This window comes from Mirounga angustirostris, unplaced genomic scaffold (genome assembly GCF_029215605.1).
Source record: "Mirounga angustirostris isolate CCGP_5_RB_7025 unplaced genomic scaffold, mMirAng1.0.hap1 SCAF_11, whole genome shotgun sequence".
Taxonomy (NCBI): domain Eukaryota; kingdom Metazoa; phylum Chordata; class Mammalia; order Carnivora; family Phocidae; genus Mirounga; species Mirounga angustirostris.
Window position 1 is genome coordinate 52,686,976 of NW_026991719.1, and position 19,141 is coordinate 52,706,116.

The window sequence follows — 19,141 nt, forward strand, 5'->3', positions numbered from 1 at the left end:
ATATGGTTCTTGTTTTTTCTTTTATTGATGTACTCTACCATGATGATTGATTTGGGAATGTTGAAAAACCCTTGCATCCCAGGCATAAAACCCACTTGGTCGTGAAGAATAATACTTTTAATGTACTGTTGGATCCTATTAGCTAGGATCTTGTTCAGTATTTTGGCATCCATGTTCATCAGGGATATTGGTCTGTCATTCTCCTTTTAGATGCGGTCCTTGCCTGGTTTTGAGATCAGGGTAATGTTGGCCTTATAGAAGGAGTTTGGAAGTTTTCCTTCTGTTTCTATTTTTTGGAACAGGTTCAGTAGAATAGGTATTATTTCTTCTTTAAATGTTTGGTAGAATTTCCCTGGGAACCCATCTGGCCCTGGACTCTTGTTTTTTTGGAGGTTTTTGATTACTGCTTTAATTTCGTTACTGGTTTTTGGTCTGTTCAGATTGTCTATTTCTTCCTTTTTCAGTCTTGGTAGTTTGTAAGTTTCCAGGAAGGCATCAATTTCTTTTTTTGTTAAAGAGTTTCTTTATTTATTTGACAGAGAGAGACACAGCGAGAGAGGGAACACAAGCATGGGGAGTGGGAGAGGGAGAAGCAGGCCTCCCGCCGAGCAGGGAGCCTGATGCAGGGCTCAATCCCAGGACCCCGGGATCTTGACCTGAGCTGAAGGCAGATGCTTAAGTACTGAGACACCGAAGTGCCCCAGGGCATCCATTTCTTCAGATTGCTTAATTTGTTGGCATATAATTGCTGGTAATTATTTCTAATAATTGTTTCTATTTCCTTGGTGTTAGTCATGATCTCTACCCTTTCATTCAGGATTTTATTTTTTTTATTTTTATTTTATTTTTTTTTGTAGTTTTTTTTTTAAAGATTTTATTTATTTATTTGACAGAGAGAAACACAGTGAGAGATGGAACACAAGCAGGAGGAGTGGGAGAGGGAGAAGCAGGCTTCCCACCGAGCAGGGAGCCTGATGCGGGGCTCAATCCCAGGACCTGGAATCATGACCTGAACTGAAGGCAGATGCTTAACGACTGAGCCACCCAGGCGACCCTTTTTTGTAGTTTTTAATTTTATTATGTTATGTTAGTCACCATACAATACATCATTAGTTTTTGATGTAGTGATCCATGATCCATTGTTTTCTTATAACACCCAGTGCTCCATGCAGTACGTACCCTCCTTAATACCCATCACCAGGCTAACCAATCCCCCATCCCCCTTTCCTCTAAAACCCTGTTTGTTTCTCAGGTCTGTGGTCTCTCATGGTTCATCTCTCCCTCCAATTCCCCCTGCCCATTTTTCCCTTCCTTCTCCGAATGTCCTCCATGTTATTCCTTATGTTCCACAAATAAGTGAAACCATATGATAATTGACTTTCTCTGCTTGACTTATTTCACTTAGCATAATCTCCTCCAGTCCCATCCATGTTGATGTAAAAGTTGGGTATTCATCTTTTCTGATGGCTGAGTAATATTCCATTGTATATATGGACCATGTCTTCTTTATCCATTCATCTGTTGAAGGGCATCTCAGCTCTTTCCACAGTTTGGATATTGTGGACATTGCTGCTATGAACATTGGGGAGCATATGGCCCTTCTTTTCACTACATCTGTGTGTTTGGGGTAAATACCCAGGAGTGCAATTGCTGGGTCATAGGGTAGCTCTATTTTTAAATTTTTGAGGAACCTCCACACTTCTCTCCAAAGTGGCTGTACCAACTTGCATTCCCACCAACAGTGTAAAAGGGCTCCCCTTCCTCCACAACCTCTCCAACATTTGTTGTTTCTTGTCCTGTCCATTTTTGCCATTCTAACTGGTGTAAGGTGGTATCTCAGTGTGGTTTCGATTTGGATTTCTCTGAAGGCTAATGATGATGAACATTTTTTCATGTGTCTGTTAGCCATTTGTATGTCTTCTTCAGAGAAGTGTCTGTTCATCTTTTCTGCCCACTTTTTGACTTATTATTTGTTTTTTTGGGTGTTGAGTTTGAGAAGTTCTTTATAGATCTTGGATACCAGCCCTTTATCTGTAGTGTCATTTGCAAATATCTTCTCCCTCTTTGTTTTGTTGACTGTTTCCTTTGCTGTGCAGAAGCTTTTAATCTTGATGAAGTCCCAAAAGTTCATTTTTGCTCTTGTTTCACTAGCTTTTGGAGATGTATCTTGAAAGAAGTTGCTGTGGCCGATGTCAAAGAGGTTACTGCCCATGTTCTCCTCTAGGATTTTGATAGATTCCTGTCTCACATTGAGGTCTTTCATCCACTTTGAGTTTATCTTTGTGAATGGTGTTAGAGAATGGTCAAGTTTCATTCTTCTGCATGTGGCTGTCCAATTTTCCCAGCACCATTTATTGAAGAGACTGCCTTTTTTTCCATTGCATATTTTTTCCTGCTTTGTCAAAGATTATTTGACCATAGAGTTGAGGATCCATATCTGGGTTCTCTATTTTTTTTTTAAAGATTTTATATATTTATTCATGAGAGACAGAGAGAGAGAGAAGCAGAGGGAGAGGCAGGCTCCCAAGGAGCAGGGAGCCCGATTTGGGACTCGATCCCAGGACCCTGGGGTCATGACCTGAGCCAAAGGCAGACGCTTAACCATCTGAGCCACCCAGGCGCCCGCTGGGTTCTCTATTCTGTTCCATTGGTCTGTATGTCTGTTTTTGTGCCAGTACCATGCTGTCTTGGTGATCACTGCTTTATAGTATAGCTTGAAATCGGGCAACGTGATGCCCCCAGCTTTGTTTTTCTTTGTCAACATCTCTTTGGCGATTCCGGATCTTTTCTGATTCCATACAAATTTTAGGATTGTTTGTTCCAGCACTTCGAAAAATGTCATTGGAATTTTGATTGGGATGGCATTGAAGGTATAGATTGCTCTGGGTAGCGTAGACATTTTAACAATGTTTATTCTTCTGATCCATGAGCATGGAATATTTTTCCATCTTTCTGTGTCTTCTTCAATTTCTTTCATGAGTGTTTTGTAGTTCCTAGAGTGTAGATCATTTACCTCTCGGTTAGGTTTATTCCGAGGTATCTTATGCTTTTTGGTGCTATTGTAAATAGAATCCTTTCTCTAATTTCTCTTCCTACAGTTGCGTTGTTAGTGTAAAAGAAAGCAACTGATTTCTGTGCATTGATTTTGTATCCCGCCACATTACTGAATTGCTGTATGAGTTCTAGTAATTTGGGGGTGGAGTCTTTCGGGTTTTCCACATAAAGTATCATGTCGTCTGCGAAAAGAGAGAGTTTGACTTCTTCTTTGCCAATTTGAATACCTTTTATTTCTTTTTGTTGTCTGATTGCTGTTGCTAGGACTTCTAGTAGTATGTTGAACAACAGTGGTGAGAGTGGGAACCCTTGATGTGTTCCTGATCTTAAGGGAAAGGCTCTCAGCTTTTCCCCATTGAGGATGATATTCGCTGTGGGTTTTTCATAGATGGATTTTATGAACTTGAGGAATGTTCCCTCCATCCCTATCATCTGGAGAGTTTACATTAGGAAAGGATGCTGTATTTTGTCAAATGCTTTTTCTGCATCAATTGAGAGGACCATATGGTTCTTCTCCCTCCTCTTATTAATGTGTTCTATCACATTGATTGATTTGTGAATGTTGAACCACCCTTGCATCCCGGGGATAAATCCCATTTGGTCGTGGTGGATGATCCTTTTAATGTATTGTTGGATCCTATTAGCTAGGATTTTGTTGAGGATTTTGGAATCCATATTCATCAGGCATATCAGTCTGAAATTCTCCTTTTTGATGAGGTCTTTGCCTGGTTTAGGGATTAAGGTAATGCTGGCCTCATAGAATGAGTTTGGAAGTTTTCCTTCTGTTTCTATTTTTTGAAACAGCTTCAGTACAATAGGTATTATTTCTTCTTTGAATGTTTGGTAGAATTCCCCAGGGAATCCATCAGGCCCTGGACTCTTGTTTTTTGGGAGGTTTTTGATCACTGCTTCAATCTCGTTACTGGTTATTGGCCTATTCAGGTTGTCAATTTCTTCCTGTTTCAGTCTTGGCAGCTTATAGGTTTCCAGGAAGGCCTCCATTTCATCCATATTGCTCAGTTTATTGGCATATAGTTGTTGATAATAATTTCTAAGAATTCTTTCTATTTCCTTGGTGTTAGTCGTGATCTCTCCCCTTTCATTCATAATTTTATTAATTTGGGTCCTTTTTCTCTTCTTTTGGATAAGTCTGGCCAGTGGTTTATCAATCTTATTAATTCTTTCAAAGAACCAACTTCTAGTTTTGTTCATCTGATCTATTGTGTTTCTGGTTTCTAATTTATTGATCTCTGCTCTAATTTTAATTATTTCTCTTCTAATGCGTGGCTTAGGCATCATTTCTTGCTTTTTCTCTAGTTCTTTAAGGTGTAGAGTTAGTTGGTGAATTTGGGATTTTTCTATTTTTTGTAGTGAGGCTTGAATGGCTATGTATTTCCCCCTTAGGACCGCCTTTGCAGTATCCCATAGGTTTTGGACAGATGTGTTTTCGTTCTCATTGATTTCCATGAATTGTTTAAGTTCTTTGATTTCTTGGTTGACCCCAACATTCTTGAGCAGAGTGATCTTTAGCTTCCAAGTGTTTGAATTTCTGCCAATTTTTTTCTTGTGATTGAGTTCCAGTTTTAGAACATTGTGGTCTGAGAATATGCAGGGAATAATCTCAGTCTTTTGGTATTGGTTGAGCCTGATTTGTGACCCAGTATATGGTCTATTCTGGAGAAAGTTCCATGTGCGTTCAAGAAGAATGAGTATTCTGTTGTTTTAGGGTGGAATGTTCTGTAAATATCTATGAGGTCCATCTGGTCCAATGTATCATTCAAAGCTCTTGTTTCCTTGTTGATTTTCTGCTTAGATGATCTGTCCATTGCTGAGAGTGGAGTACTGGGGTCTCCTACAATTAGCATATTGTTATCAATATGACTCTTTATTTTGGTTAGCATTTGGCTTATGTATATGGCTGCTCCCATGTTGGGGGCATAGATATTTACAATTGTTACATCTTCTTGTTGAATAGACCCTTTAAGAATGATATAGTGTCCTTCTGTGTCTCTTATTACAGACTTTAGTTTAAAATCTAATTTGTCTGATATAAGAATTGCTACCCCAGCTTTCTTTTGAGGTCCGCTGGCATGGAAGATAGATCTCCATCCCTTCACTTTCAGACTGGGTGTACCTTTAGGTTCAAAATGAGTCTCTTGTAGACAGCATAGGGATGGGTCCTGTCTTTTTATCCAATCTGCAACCCTGTGCCTTTTTATGGGAGCGTTTAGGCCATTCACAGTGAGAGTGATTATTGAAAGATATGAATTAATTGTCATCATGTAGCCTGTGAAGACGTTGTTTTTATAGATTGTCCCTGTAAATTTCTGTTGTAGATCACTCTCGGGGTCTTTCTCCTTTTATAGAACCCCCCTTAATATTTCTTACAGGGCTGGCTTAGTGGTCACATATTCTTTGAACTTCTGCTGGTCTTGGAAGCTCTGCATCTCTCCATCCATTCTAAATGAAAGCCTTGCCGGATAAAGTATTTTTGGCTGCATGTTCTTCTCATTTAGTACCCTGAATATGTCTTGCCAGGGCTTTCTGGCTTGCCACGTCTCTGTGGATAGGTCTGACGTTATTCTGATGTTCCTCCCTCTGTACGTAAGGAATCTCTTCCCCCTAACTGCCCTTAAGATGGTTTCCTTGTTTCTAAGGTTTGCAAGTTTTACTATTACATGCCGGGGTGTTGGCCTGTTTTCCTTGATCTTGGGAGCGGTCCTCTCTGCCTCTAGGACTCGAATGTTTGTTTCATTCCCCAGTTTAGGGAAGTTCTCAGCTACGATTTGCTCGAATACATCTTCTAGCCCTCTCTCTCTCTCCACTCCCTCCAGGATTCCAAGTATTCTGACATTGAAACGCCTCATGGTGTCACTTATTTCTCTGATTCTATTTTCATGGATTCTGAGTTGTTTTTCCCTGGCCTCCTCTTTTCCCTTTTTATGTATTCTACTGTCTTCCAGATCACTTCTTCTCTCTTCTGTCTCAGTTACCCTAGCTGTTAGATTATCTGGATTGGATTGGATCTCACTGATAGCATTTTTAAGTTCTGCCAATTCACCTTTTATTTCTGCCCTTAGAGACTCTGTTGCCGTTAATTGATTTCTCCATTCTAGCCATTGTCTTCACAATTGCTAGCTTGAATTCCATCTCTGACATCTTGGTTATATCTGCATCCATTTGTAAATCTTCAGCGTAAGTCATAATCTCTGAGTCTTTTCTGTTTGGGGGCTCCTCCTCCTAGTCATTCTGTTGATGGGTGTTTTAGGGAATGTATAGAGTCCAAATTATTGACCAGAACCCAAGCAAGATGCTCCTGTTTTCTTGGGACCTTAGGGTTGCTGGCTTCTTGTTTTCCCAGCCTGTGTTCTAGGGGAGGGGCCTGCCTCACTGTTACTCAGGCAACCCTGTTTGGGCGGAGTTGCCCTGCGCCCCCGTGGCGGGGGATGGGCTCAGTGGGAATCAGTCTTTGCGGCTTTTGTTCTCCTGCGCCTTTCCCTGGCGGCTTTCCGCGTCTCTTCCGCGAGTCAGAGCAGAAGAGACCGTTTCCAACCCTCTGCCTCAGAGCAGAGAGACCTCAGTCTGTTCTTCAGTGAGCTCTCCAGGCCACACTGTCTCTGTTTCTGTCCGTGCTGCTATAAACTGCAGCGTCCTGGGTTGTGTGCCCCTCCGCAGCATCCCCAGTCCTGCCTCCAGGTGGGCACAGCTCTGCCCTTTGTGCTTCTAAAACCGCCAGCCGCTCCCAGTTCGCGCGCACGACTCCGCCGCTTGGGGTTTCCACCCCGGGGGTTGCAGTTCACCGGCGCGCCCCCGGCGCACCGAGTTTCCGCTTGGAGGCTGCAGTTCGCGTGCGCGTGACCGTCGCTCCAGTTTCTGGCCCCGGGGGCTGCGGTTCGCGTGCATGCGACCCCGCTGGCCTGGTTTTCCACCCCGGGGGCTGCCCTAAAGTTCTTTCCTGGTGCTACCGGTCTGCGAGTCTGTGCCCTGTCCGCAGCACACGAGGCTGTCACTCACTGGCGGTGTAGGATCCCCACGTCCAGGCACCCTCCCGCTGCTGTTTATCCTCCGAAATCTGCCTGCAGAGTCACGGCTCTCTGCTTCGTACCTCAAAACCAACTGCCTGCGATATTCTGTTTGTAGAGATCCAGATCTTCTTACATCTCAGGCTGGTTTCGTGGGTGTTCAGAGTGGTCTGGTAGATTCCAGCTCAATTCCAGGGACCAGTTGAAATAGGGTCCCCTACTCCTCCATCTTTCCCCTCTCCCCATTCATGATTTTATTAATTTGGGGCCTTTCTCTTTTCTTTTGGATAAGTTTGGCCAATGGTTTATTGATCTTATTAATTCTTTCAAAGAACCAGCTTCTAGTTTCATGATTTGTTCTACTGTTTTTCTGGTTTCTATTTCATTGATCTCTGCTCTAATCTTTACTATTTCTCTTCTCCTGTTGATTTAGGTTTTATTTGCTGTCCTTTCTCCAGCTCCCTTAGGTGTAAGGGTTAGCTTGTGCATTTGGGATTTTTCTACTTTTTTGAGAAAGGCTTGGATGGCTATGTATTTCTCCTTTAGGAACGCCTTTGCAGTATGCCATAGGTTTTGGATCGATGTGTTTTCATTCTCATTGGTTTCTATGAATTATTTAAGTTCTTCTTTAATTTCCTGGTTGACCCATTCATTCTTTAACAGGATGCTTTTTAACTTCCAAGTGTTTGAATTCCTTCCAATTTTTTTTCTTGTGATTGAGTTCCAGTGTCAAGGCATTGTGGTCTGATATCATGCAGCAAATAATCTCAATCTTTTGGTATTGGCTGAGACCTGATTTGTGACCCAGTATGTGGTCTATTTTGGAGAAAGTTCTGTGTGCATTCCAGAAGAATGAGTATTCTGTTGTTTTATATATCTGTGAAGTCCATCTGCTCCAATGTGTCATTTAAAGCTCTTGTTTCTTTGTTGATCTTCTGTTTAGATGATCTGTCCAGTGCTGAGAGTGGAGTGTTAAAGTCTCCTACTGTTGATGTATTATTGTCAATCTCATTCTTTATTTTGGTTAACAGCTGGCTTATGTAGTTGGCTGCTCCCATGTTGGGGGCATAGATATTTACAATTTTTAGATCTTCTTGTTGAATAGACCCTTTAAGAATGATATAGTGTCCCTCTGGATCTGTTATTACAGTCTTTGGTTTAAATTCTAATCCGTCTAAGAAATGCTACCCCAGCTTTCTTTTGAGGTCTGTTGGCATGATAAATTGTTCTCCATCCTCTCACTTTCAGTCTGGAGGTGTCTTTAGGTTCAAAATGAGTCTCTTGTAGACAGCATATGGATGTGTCCTGTCTTTGTATTCAATCTGCAACCCTGTGCCATTTCATGGGAGCATTTAGGTCATTCATGTTGAGGGTTACTACTGAAAGGTACGTGTTTATTGCCATCTTACTGTCTGTACAGTCCCTGTTTTTATGGATTTTCTCTCTATATTTCTGGTCTATATTACTCTTGGGGTCTTTCTTCTTTTATAGAATCCCCCTTAGTATTTCTTGCAGGGCTGGCTTGGTGGTCACATATTCTTTCAGTTTCTTTTGGTCTTGGGAGCTCTTTGTCTCTCCATCTATTCTGAATGACAGCCTCCCTGGATAAAGTATTCTTGGGTGCATGTTCTTCTCACTTAGTACCCTGAATATGTCTTGCCAGTCCTTTCTGGCTTGCCAGGTCTCTGTGGACAGGTCAGACATTATTCTGATGTTCTTCCCTCTGTACGTAAGGAATCTCTTCTCCCTACCTGCTCTCAGGATGGCTTCCTTGGTTCTAAGACTTGCGAGTTTTACTATTACATGCCGGGACATTGGTCTGTTCTCCTTGATCTTGGGAGGTGTCTTCTCTGCCTCTAGGACACAAATGCTTGTTTCATTCCCCAGGTTAGGGAAGTTCTCAGCTATGATTTGCTCAAATATATCTTCTAGCCCTTTCTCTCTCTCCACCTTCTCAAGGATCCCAATAATTCTGACATTGGAGCATTTCATGGCATTGCTGATTTCTCTAATCCTGTTCTCATGGATTTTAAGCTTGTTTGGTCCAGACCTCCTCCTGTTCCTTCCTTTCTATCAGTTTATCCTCTAGATCACTAATTCATTCTTCTGCCTCATTTACTTTAGCAGTTAGAGTATCTAGTTTAGACTGCATCTCATTCATAGCATTTTTAAATTTGGCCTGATTAGGTCTCATTTCTGCCCTTAGAGATTCTATGTTGCCATTAATATTTATCTCAAGCCTAGCTATTGTCTTTGTAATTGTTACCCTGAAGTCTATTTCAGACATCTTGTTTATATCCATATCCATTAGGTCTGTGGGAGAGGCCATTGTCTCTGGTTCTTTTCTTTGTTGGAAGTTCCTCCTCCTAGTCATTCTGTCGAGTGGTGGTTGAGGGGATGTACAGAGTCAAAAATATCAACCACAGTCCCGGCAAGGTGCACCCTGGGAAAGTTTGGAGCAATTGGAAGTCACCACTAAAAACACCCAGCCAAATGAAATCCAAGAAAAGATTTATAAATTTCAAAATAGAAACAAAAAAGGAAAAGGGGGGCTGAGGGGGCTATAATCCCTCAGTGTGGGCAAGGTAGGGTGTTTCAGTTCTTCCTGGGTGTATTTTGTTCTCTTTGTTAGAGAACACTACTTCCCAGAGATGCAGGATAATTAAAACTGGTATATATATTAAGGTAGTATTGAATAGGGAAAAAAGGACTACATTGAAGCTTTTATCTATCTATCTATCTATCTATCTATCTATCTATCTATCTATCTATCTATCTATCTATCATCTATCTATCTATCTATCATCTATCTATCTATCTATCTATCTACATATATATATATAAAAAGAAAGAAAAAATATGTGTGAAAAATTTCAAGTTAAAAAGTGACTCTGGAATATGTATTAAACATCTAGTTGAAATGGTAAGTAGGTAAAAAGAAAAAAAAAACAGAGAAAAAACATAAGAAAGAATTAAAACAAAAAAAGTTATTTCTAAGAAATACACAGACCGTGAGGCAACAGCAGGAGCTTAATATACTATTTTCCCTTGGTGTTGGGGTTTTACAGTTTTATGGGGATCTTCAGGTTGCCATCCTTTTGTTCTTCCAGCTTGTCTTCTGGGGGAGGGGCCTGCCCCATTTTTTTCAGTCAATCCTGCTTGGGCGGAGTTGCCCTGACCCCTATCAAGGGGCTGGACCCCATGGATACCGGCTTTTTGGGCTTTTGTTTTCTGGTGGCTTTTGTTCTCTGTCGACTTTTGTTCTCTGGTGGGTTTTCGTGCCTTTTTGGAGGGTCAGAGCAAAGGAAAATGTCCGCACCCTGACCTCTGCCCCAGAGGAGAGAAGCCACGGTCTCTCCTCTCTGAATCCTCCAAAAGACACAGTCTCTCCCTCTGTAAGCGTCGCTAAAAACTGCAGCCCCCCACAGGTATTGCATGCCCCCAGTGATCCTCTCAGTAGTCGAACCAGGCCCCTTTGTCTCTTCCCCCATGCCTCCAAAACTGCCAGTGATCCTGGTCTGGGCAGGCCTGGTCGCGGGCCACGGCGGCAGCCACCCGGGTCCATGGGCACAGGTCCGTGCCTGTGGCCACCCCAGTCCAGCGTTTGCCCCTTAAGCCTCTGGATTCCATTTGAGTGCTGGCTGGAGTCCTTTCCCATCCCACTGCCACAGCTCTCCAAGCTATTGCTGGTCCCCAGGCTCAGGATGCTTTTGCACTGGGGTACTACTTTCCAGTAGCTAGCTTCTTGTGGTTCCCTCCCCCTTCTGTTTATCCTCCAACATCTGTCCACACAATCACAACTCCGCCCTTTGTACCTCTGGACTGATGATCCTCTGCCCCTGTAGAGATCCAGATGTATAATCTTATATCTCAGGCTGATTTCATGCGTGTTCAGAGTGGCTTGGTAGATATCTAGCTAAATTCAGGGGACTGGTTGAAATGGAGTCCTGCACTCCTCTGCCATCTTGCCCCTCCTCCATCTTTTCTTTTCTTAATGTGGTGTATCACATTGATTGATTTGTGAATATTGAACCATCCTTGAAGACCAAGAATAAATCCCATTTGATTGTGGTGGATGATTCTTTTAGTGTACTGTTGGATTCTGTTTACTAGTATTTTATTGCAAATTTTTGCATCCATGTTCATTAGGGATATTGTCCTGTAGTTGTCTTTTTTTTTTTTTTTAAGATTCAATTTATTTATTTGAGAGAGAGAAAGACAGAGATAGCAACAGAGAGCACAAGCAGGGAGAGAGAGCTGAGCAGGGAGCCTGACATGGGGCTTGATCCCAGGACTCTGGGACCATGACCCGAGCCAAAGGCAGACGCTTAACTGACTGAGCCACCCAGGTGCCCCTGTAGTTGTCTTTTTTTAGTGGAGTCTGTCTGGTTTTGGAATCAGGTGAATTCTGGCCTCACAAAATGAGTTTGGAAATTTTCCTTCCATTTCCATTTTTTTAATAGTTTGAGAAGAATAGGTATTAACTTTTTAAATGTTTTGTAGAATTCCCCTGTGAAGTCATCTGGCCCCAGACTTTTGTTTGTTGGGAGATTTGTGATTATTGTTTCGATTTCTTTGCTGGTTATTGGTCTGTTCAAGTTTTCTATTTCTTCCTGTTTCAGTTTTAGTAGTTTATATGTTTCTAGGAATTTATCTATTTCTTCCAGATTGTTCAATTTGTTGGCATATAATTTATAATTGTTTGCATTTCTGTGGTGTCAGTTGTCATTTCTCCTCTCTCATTTATGATTTTATTTATTTCAGTTCTATCTTTTTTCTTGTTGATAAGTCTGGCTCGGGGTTTATCAATTTTGTTAATTTTGTCAAAGAACTAGCTCCTGGTTTCATTGATCTGTTCTACTGTTTTTGTTTGTTTCTATGTCATATATTTCTGCTCTGATATTTATTATTTCCCTTCTTCTGCTGGCTTTAGGCTTCATTTGTTGATCTTTTTCTAGTTCCTTTAGGTATAAGGTTAGGCTGTTTATTTGAGATTTTTCTTGCTTCTTGAGGTAGGCCTGTATTGGTATATACTTCCTTCTTATGACCACTTTTGCTGCATCCCAGTGGTTTTGGACCATTTTATTTTCATTTTCATTTATTTCCATGTTTTTTTTTTTTTTTTAATTTCTTCCTTAATTTCCTGGTTAACCCATTCATTCTTTAGTAGGATGTTTTTTAACCTCCATGTATTTGGGATCTTTACAGTTTTTTTCTTATGGTTGACTTCAAGTTTCATAGCATTGTGGTCAGAAAATATGTATGATATGATCTCATTCTTTTTGTAGTTTCTGAGGCCTGACTTGTGACCCAGTATGTGATCTATTCTGGAGAATGTTCCATGTGCACTCTGCTGCTTTAGGATAAAATGTTCTGAATATATGTGTTAAATCCATCTGGTCCATTGTATTATTCAAACCCATTGTTTCCTTGTTGATTGTCTGTTTAGATGATCTGTCCATTGTTGTGAGTGGGGTTTTAATGTTTCCTACTATTACTGTAGTATTATCAATGAGTTCCTTTATATTTGTTATTAATTGTTTTATTTATTTGGGTGCTCCCAAGTTGTGGGCATAAATATTTATGGTTGTTAGATCTTCTTGTTGTATAGTCCCCTTTATTATGACATAGTTCCCTTCTTCATCTCTTGTTTCAGTCTTTGGTTTAAAATCTAGTTTGTCTCATATAAGTATTGCTACCCAGGCTTTCTTTTGACATCCATTTTCATAGTAAACATTTCTCCATCCCCACCCTTTCAGTCTGCACGTGCTTTTAAGTCTAAAATGAGTCTCTTGTATACAGCATATAGATGGGTCTTTTTTTTTTTTTTTTTTCCATTCTGACACCTTGTGTCTTTTGGTTGAAGTATTTAGTCCATTTACATTCAGAATACTTCTTGGTAGATAAGTTTTTAGTACCATTTTATTACTTGATTTGTCATTGTTTCTGGAGATATTCTCTGTTTCTTTCTAGTCTTTGTTGCTTTTGGTCTTTCTATCCCACTCAAAGAGTCTCCCTTTTCCTATTGTACCAAGAAGAGCTGAAGGGCAGACACTTGTACTTAAAAGTATACTATAGTAGGAAGGGATGCCTGGGTGGCTCAGTTGGTTAAGCATCTGCCTTCAGCTCAGACCATGAACCCAGGGTCCTGGGATCGAGTCCTGCATTGGGCTCCTTGCTTGGCAAAGAGCCTGCTTCTCCCTCTGCTTGCTGCTCTCCTTGCTTGTGCTCTTTCTCTCTCTCTCTGGCAAATAAGTATATAAAATCTTAGAAAAAAGTATACTATAGTAGGAAAAATGTAGCTTCTGGTGTTGTCTGGGCCTGGAGATGAATCCTTCCTTTGCCACTCTAATGCGACCTTTCAGAATCCTTGTCTGTAAAAGCAAGATAGTAATAATACCTCCTTTAGAAAATTGCTGGGAGAGTAAATTTATGAATAGTAGTACTTAGCATGATGCTTAGAATAAATGGACCATATTTGACTTTTCTCCCCCTGTCCCTTTCCTGTGCCTCTCTGGTGCATTGCTTAAACTGACCCAGATCTGGGCACCCAGTAGGTACTCCAACAACACTGGCTTATTCATAATTTAATTTGAAGTCTGAAGCTACTGTCAGGACTAAGAAAGAATGCAAAGTGTTTTGAAATGGTAAGTAGGTGTGTGAGTGGTTCAGAGCATAAATGTTCTTCCAGTACCATTACATTAATTTATCAAATTAATCAATTTAGGGGCACCTGGGTGGCTCAGTCGTTAAGTGTCTGCCTTCAGCTCAGGTCACGATCCCAGGGTCCTGGGATCGAGCCCCGCATCGGGCTCCCTGCTCGGCGGGAAGCCTGCTTCTCCCTCTCCCACTCCCCCTGCTTGTGTTCCCTCTCTCGCCGTGTTTCTCTCTGTCAAATAAATAAAAATAAAATCTTAAAAAAATTAATCAATTTATTGTGTAAACAAGGCATCTGCTGCTCATGGCTTAGAAGGGACCGGGAGTTCTTGCTGGCAGGGGGAGGCAGACTATCATAACAACAATTAATTGAAATTCACCGAATGATCTTTTGTGATATTTTCCTAAATAATAGTAATAATTTCACACAATCAACACCACATTGAGAAGGAGATCTCACCCTGTGGCCATGTTCAACACCTGAGCTGCTGCATTCACAAGAAGGTTGTGCTGAAAGAACAAGTAACAAGAGGCAACAGTTCTACTCTTTGAATATAAATAGCTGGAAGGCTGAAGTCATGTGACAGGCTGAAAGGCTGGAGACATAGTGGGGTGAAAGTGATGATGGGAGAGAATCTTGTGTAACAAAGATGCCTGTACTCACCCACATATATGCATAATCCCTTTCTCTACCCTAGCAGAGAAACATGTATGCATGTACATATGCACTGCTCCATGTCCAAAGGATCAAATGTGTACACAGATGTGGATGACAGAAAGCAGAGGTTTTGCCATTGCATGAGAAAGGGAAGTTAATGGGCTTAAAAGTCCCTGTCCTGTCTCCAGTATGTACTAATGTGCCGTCTGATTCTGTTTCATTATCTGTGACCCAGAATACAAGGCAGACACAAAAGGAAAGGGTACCCAAAAGGTTCACTCTATGTCTGTCATAGTACATATGGAACAACTGGAGCCCAGAGAGGGGAAAAGACTTGGCCAAGGACACACAGAGAATTGGTGATAGGGCCAGAACAAGAATACAACTCTTAGCTTCAATATGCAACTGGACAATTATTTCCCAAATTGTACAAGCACCACTGGTCTGTGTAGGCAAGATGATTTTAAGTGGTACATGGGTGAGTGTTTTTTTTTTTATTTTAACAGTTATGTATACATATCTGTGTATATTAAGAAAAAAAGTACTTGCAGATCAGAACAATAATTTCATGGATAGTTATTCCTTAAGATATGGCAGAAATTGTGAAGGTGGTATACAAATGGCTGACATTTGAAAAACTTGGTATGAAGAATCTTGGACCAGAAAGAACTGGGTTTGAATCTTGACTTGTTTTCTACTATCTTGGGGCCTTGGTCAAGTAACTTTCCCTCCCTAAATTTCTGGCCTCACCTATATAACAGGGATAGTGATAGCTACCTATATAATAGGGATAGTGATAGCTACCCCCAGAATAATTGTGAGGATTGACAATAAGCACATATAAATATCTACTAAATCTAAAAATATGTGTGTCCTATGACCTAGGGATTCTACTCCTGGGGATACACTCAATAGAAATGGGTGTTTATAGCTTCATTGTAATATGTTTCCAACAGCCTGCAAGAAACTGAGACCCTCAGTCCAGCAGGCTGCAAGTAACTAAATGCTTCCAATAGCCATGTGAGTTTGGAAGTAAATATCTTCCCAATCAAACCCCAACTGAGACTGTCAGCCCTAGCTCACATCTTGATTTCAGCTGTATGAGACCTTGAAGCAGAGGACCCAATTAAGCCATACAGAGACTGACCCATAGAAACTATGAGATAATAGATGTGTTTTATTTTAATCTGCTAACTGTATGTTAATACTGTTACAGAGAAATATATGCCTAATACAATGGGACAACATAAAATAATTTCAAAAAACAAGCTTAGTGAAAGAAGCCAGACACAAAAGTGTACATATTATGTGATTACATTTATAAAAAGTTCAGGCATTATTTGTTTGTGTGTTATATAAACAATAGGAAAGACTAATCTATGGTGCTAGAACTCAGAATAAGGGTTGCCCCTAGGGAGTTATTGAATGGAAGAAGCACCAAAGGAGCCTCTGGGGATGTTGGAAATGTTCTATAGCCTGATCTTAATATCAGTTACCCAGGCATATATTTTTGTCAAAAGTCATCAAATGTACACTTGAAATGAGTGCATTTTTATTACATATGTATTTTACTCAAGTACAAAATAAAATAAAATGCCCCCTTTTAGGGCTAGAATGCAAATAAAAACGGAAGCATGCATTTAAAGTGGTTGGCAAAATATGGGCTTTTGACATGTGCTCTGATCCCTCCCTACCCTGGGCTCATTCCATCACTTCAAGTGGTTTTCTACTTTTGCATGGGGTAATCTATGAACCAGTAGGTTGGAGAGGCCCTGCTATTTGTGTTTGGAGTTCCAGGATACTAGAGGTGTTCCAAACATCCTACCCTTTCCTTTCCAGCTTTGAGGACTACCTGCATACTTACTCTAGATGAATGGCTGAAGGATGTTTTGAACCTGACAAGATAGATTGACGGTTGGAAAACCTCAGGCCACTGGAGCCAAATCCATCAACCTTTTCAAATCATCCACTGTAGCTGGAACCACACTCAGTCATATACAGAGGTAAAAACCTGTCACACTAGTGCCACACACATACACACATTTACCCAGTCAAAACAGTATTCCTTTGTAGCTGTATAAATCAAGCAATTAACAAATCTTTACTTTTAGGCCCTCTTGATGTTCAACTCTGCATAAGGATCTAAGAAGGATTTGAAGCTTCAGTTTCATCACACTGACCTTTAAGTATGGTTTGGGAAGATCCAGTGATATAATAAGTGAGAAAAAATGGGAAAATTGTGATACCATATGGAAAGAAGCATGTGTAGCAACTCCTTGTGCATATTAATTGCTTAAGTAATGTTTTTCCCCCTAAACAGAACTGAGAAATAGTGTCCTTGACCAGTTTCTTTTTGAAGAATATCCGTTAATTACACCTTCTTTCTGCCCTGCCACTGCTATTCCATGTATAGCCACAACTGAGATCCCAGCCAATATTTGAGTTGAAGATGCTTCCACAATGATGGCTTCCATCTGTCATATTACTCCAGTCTTAGAGTCTTCCCAATTCTCAAGACATTGTGAAACAGAGACAAATTATCTCCACTGTGTCCTTTCTCAACCATGAACATAATTAAATGGTTGCTTTATAAGTTTTGGGATGGTTTGTTAAGCAGCAGTAGATACTAAAACATCTACCTACCCCATTAAACTGTTCTTTGTGTTCAGTGACGTCATCTGTGTAACTTTAGTGCCTTCATTTATTTGATTATTCCTTTAGTCATTCATCCAACAGGCAGTTTTTGAACATTTATTAACTGTCATGAACTGTGGTATGTACTGAGTGGAGACAGAATAAAAAAAAATAAAAATGAAAAAAAAATTGTAAGATCCAAGAACTCATAGTTTCTCAGGAAAGGTAGATGTTTAAACAAACAGTCCTGGTTGAGTTTTTAATGGTGAATTATTCAATCACAGATAACCAATATATACTTGGAAATGGAGGAGAGACTTTGGAGTGATGTAAGACTGGAGGAAGAGATATAGGACTCCTTTGAAAAAAGGTAAAAGTTAATCGTGCAGGAATAATGGGGCACCAGGAAGAGTTTAGAGAAGAGAAGGGGACCAAGGAGAAAACTTCGAGGTGTTCATACTGATGTGGGAAACAAAGGCAAAGGAAAAATTATTAATTTTCCTTACTACCTACAGCCCATTGACAAGTCCTTGAAACAGGCAGAGTGACATTCCACTAGGAACTCAGCTGCCTTGATGTTAATACTTTGCTAAGGGCAAATGGCAATCTTAGCCCAACCCCCAGGACCCTGTAAGTCTACTTTAACATATAGAAATTCTTTTGGATGCTTCCTTTATCTCTACCCCCCAAGATACATGTTGGCAATCAACCTCCAAGCATATGACCCACTGATACACATCTGAAGGATCTCATGACTGAGGGTTTACTAAATAACAATAAATGATCTTTCCCAACAATAACCCCCTCAAGATCCTGGAAACCTTGTTTCCAAAATACCTGGGAGGCTTAAGCTATCCCTAACCCCCTCCCAACTTGAAAGTATATAATGAGCCATTCCTCATGACTCCAGTGAAGCTTCTCTTTCTGCCCAAAGGTCCTGTCCAAGTACTTTAATAAAACCACCTTTTTGCCCCAAAGGTATCTCAAGAATTCTTTCTTGGCCATTGGCTTCAAACCCTAACATCTTTACTACATCTCTTATATTAAAAAAAAGGAGATATGCCAATAAATGAAGATGTACTCAGGAAAATTGATGAATAAAGGGAGGGAAATGAACATTTCTTGAGACTCTCCCTGGAATGTTGTCCTTTGTTCCTTCTAACAATCCCATGAAATAGGGCTTTATTTGCCCAATTTTGGAGGAGAGAAAACTAAAGTTCAGAGAGCCTAAGTGGTAAGCACTATAAGAGGCAATCATCCTCCAAACATATGGTAGGGATTCAATAGCCTGAACTTATCTACTTAATGGCTTAAACTTTTAGCCTGATGGTAGAAAGAGAATGACCTGTCTGGCTCTAAGAGACCCTCCCAAACTTAATCAACTTTCTGTCATACTAGGTTCATTTGCCTTGGCTCCCTTGGCCCAAACACTAAGAGACCTATGATTCAGGAAGCCTTATCTATGCTACCAGCTAAATATCATAGATGTGGTACTTTAATCTTACCTGGAGACTATATGATCTGATTTTATTTCTGAAAATGACCCTAAAAACCATCTTTAAGATCACCACGTGTACATATTTCTGTGCATGTGTACACATGTGCATGGTGAGAGAAATCAAGAAACTCACCAAGATGATCATCTGCACCAGATAGACATGGAAATCTGGAAGAGGACAGAGGGAAACAAGAAAGACATACTAGAGTAAAATATCTCCAGACCTAGTGTATCTCTCTACACAGAAGATTTAGGGCAGAGGTAAGAATGTTGAGCAGATTTTGTGTTGTGGAAGTGATGTAGGAAACAAAGGCAGAAGGAAATGTAGATAAAATTAGATGTCCTTATAGCCTACAACCCATTGACAAATACTTGAGGCAGGCAGAATATAACATTCCTCTAAGAAGTTCCCAACTGTCTTAATGTTAATGCTTTGCTGGAGGGAAAAACAAACTTAGTTGGACAATAGCAAGGCCTTCAGTATCGTGTGAGTCTTCTTTAGCTTACGAAAATCCTTTTGGAACTTCTCTTATCTTTACTTCCTCCCAACCCCAAAGTATATAATCAGTTGCCCCTCACAATCCTGGGGCAGCAGCAGCTCTTTTTGCCCATGGGTCC

General features: G+C 40.6%; 1 protein-coding gene across 1 annotated transcript in view; it reads right to left on the reverse strand.

Moving 5' to 3' along the window:
• Positions 1–13,305: 13,305 nt before the first annotated feature.
• The window catches only part of VSIG4 (V-set and immunoglobulin domain containing 4), a 127,699-nt gene continuing 121,863 nt past the window's right edge, over positions 13,306–19,141 (reverse strand). The window contains exon 9 of the mRNA XM_064574150.1: positions 13,306–13,450. The gene's annotated coding sequence lies outside the window, so the exon portion shown is untranslated. The remainder of the gene's footprint in view (positions 13,451–19,141) is intronic.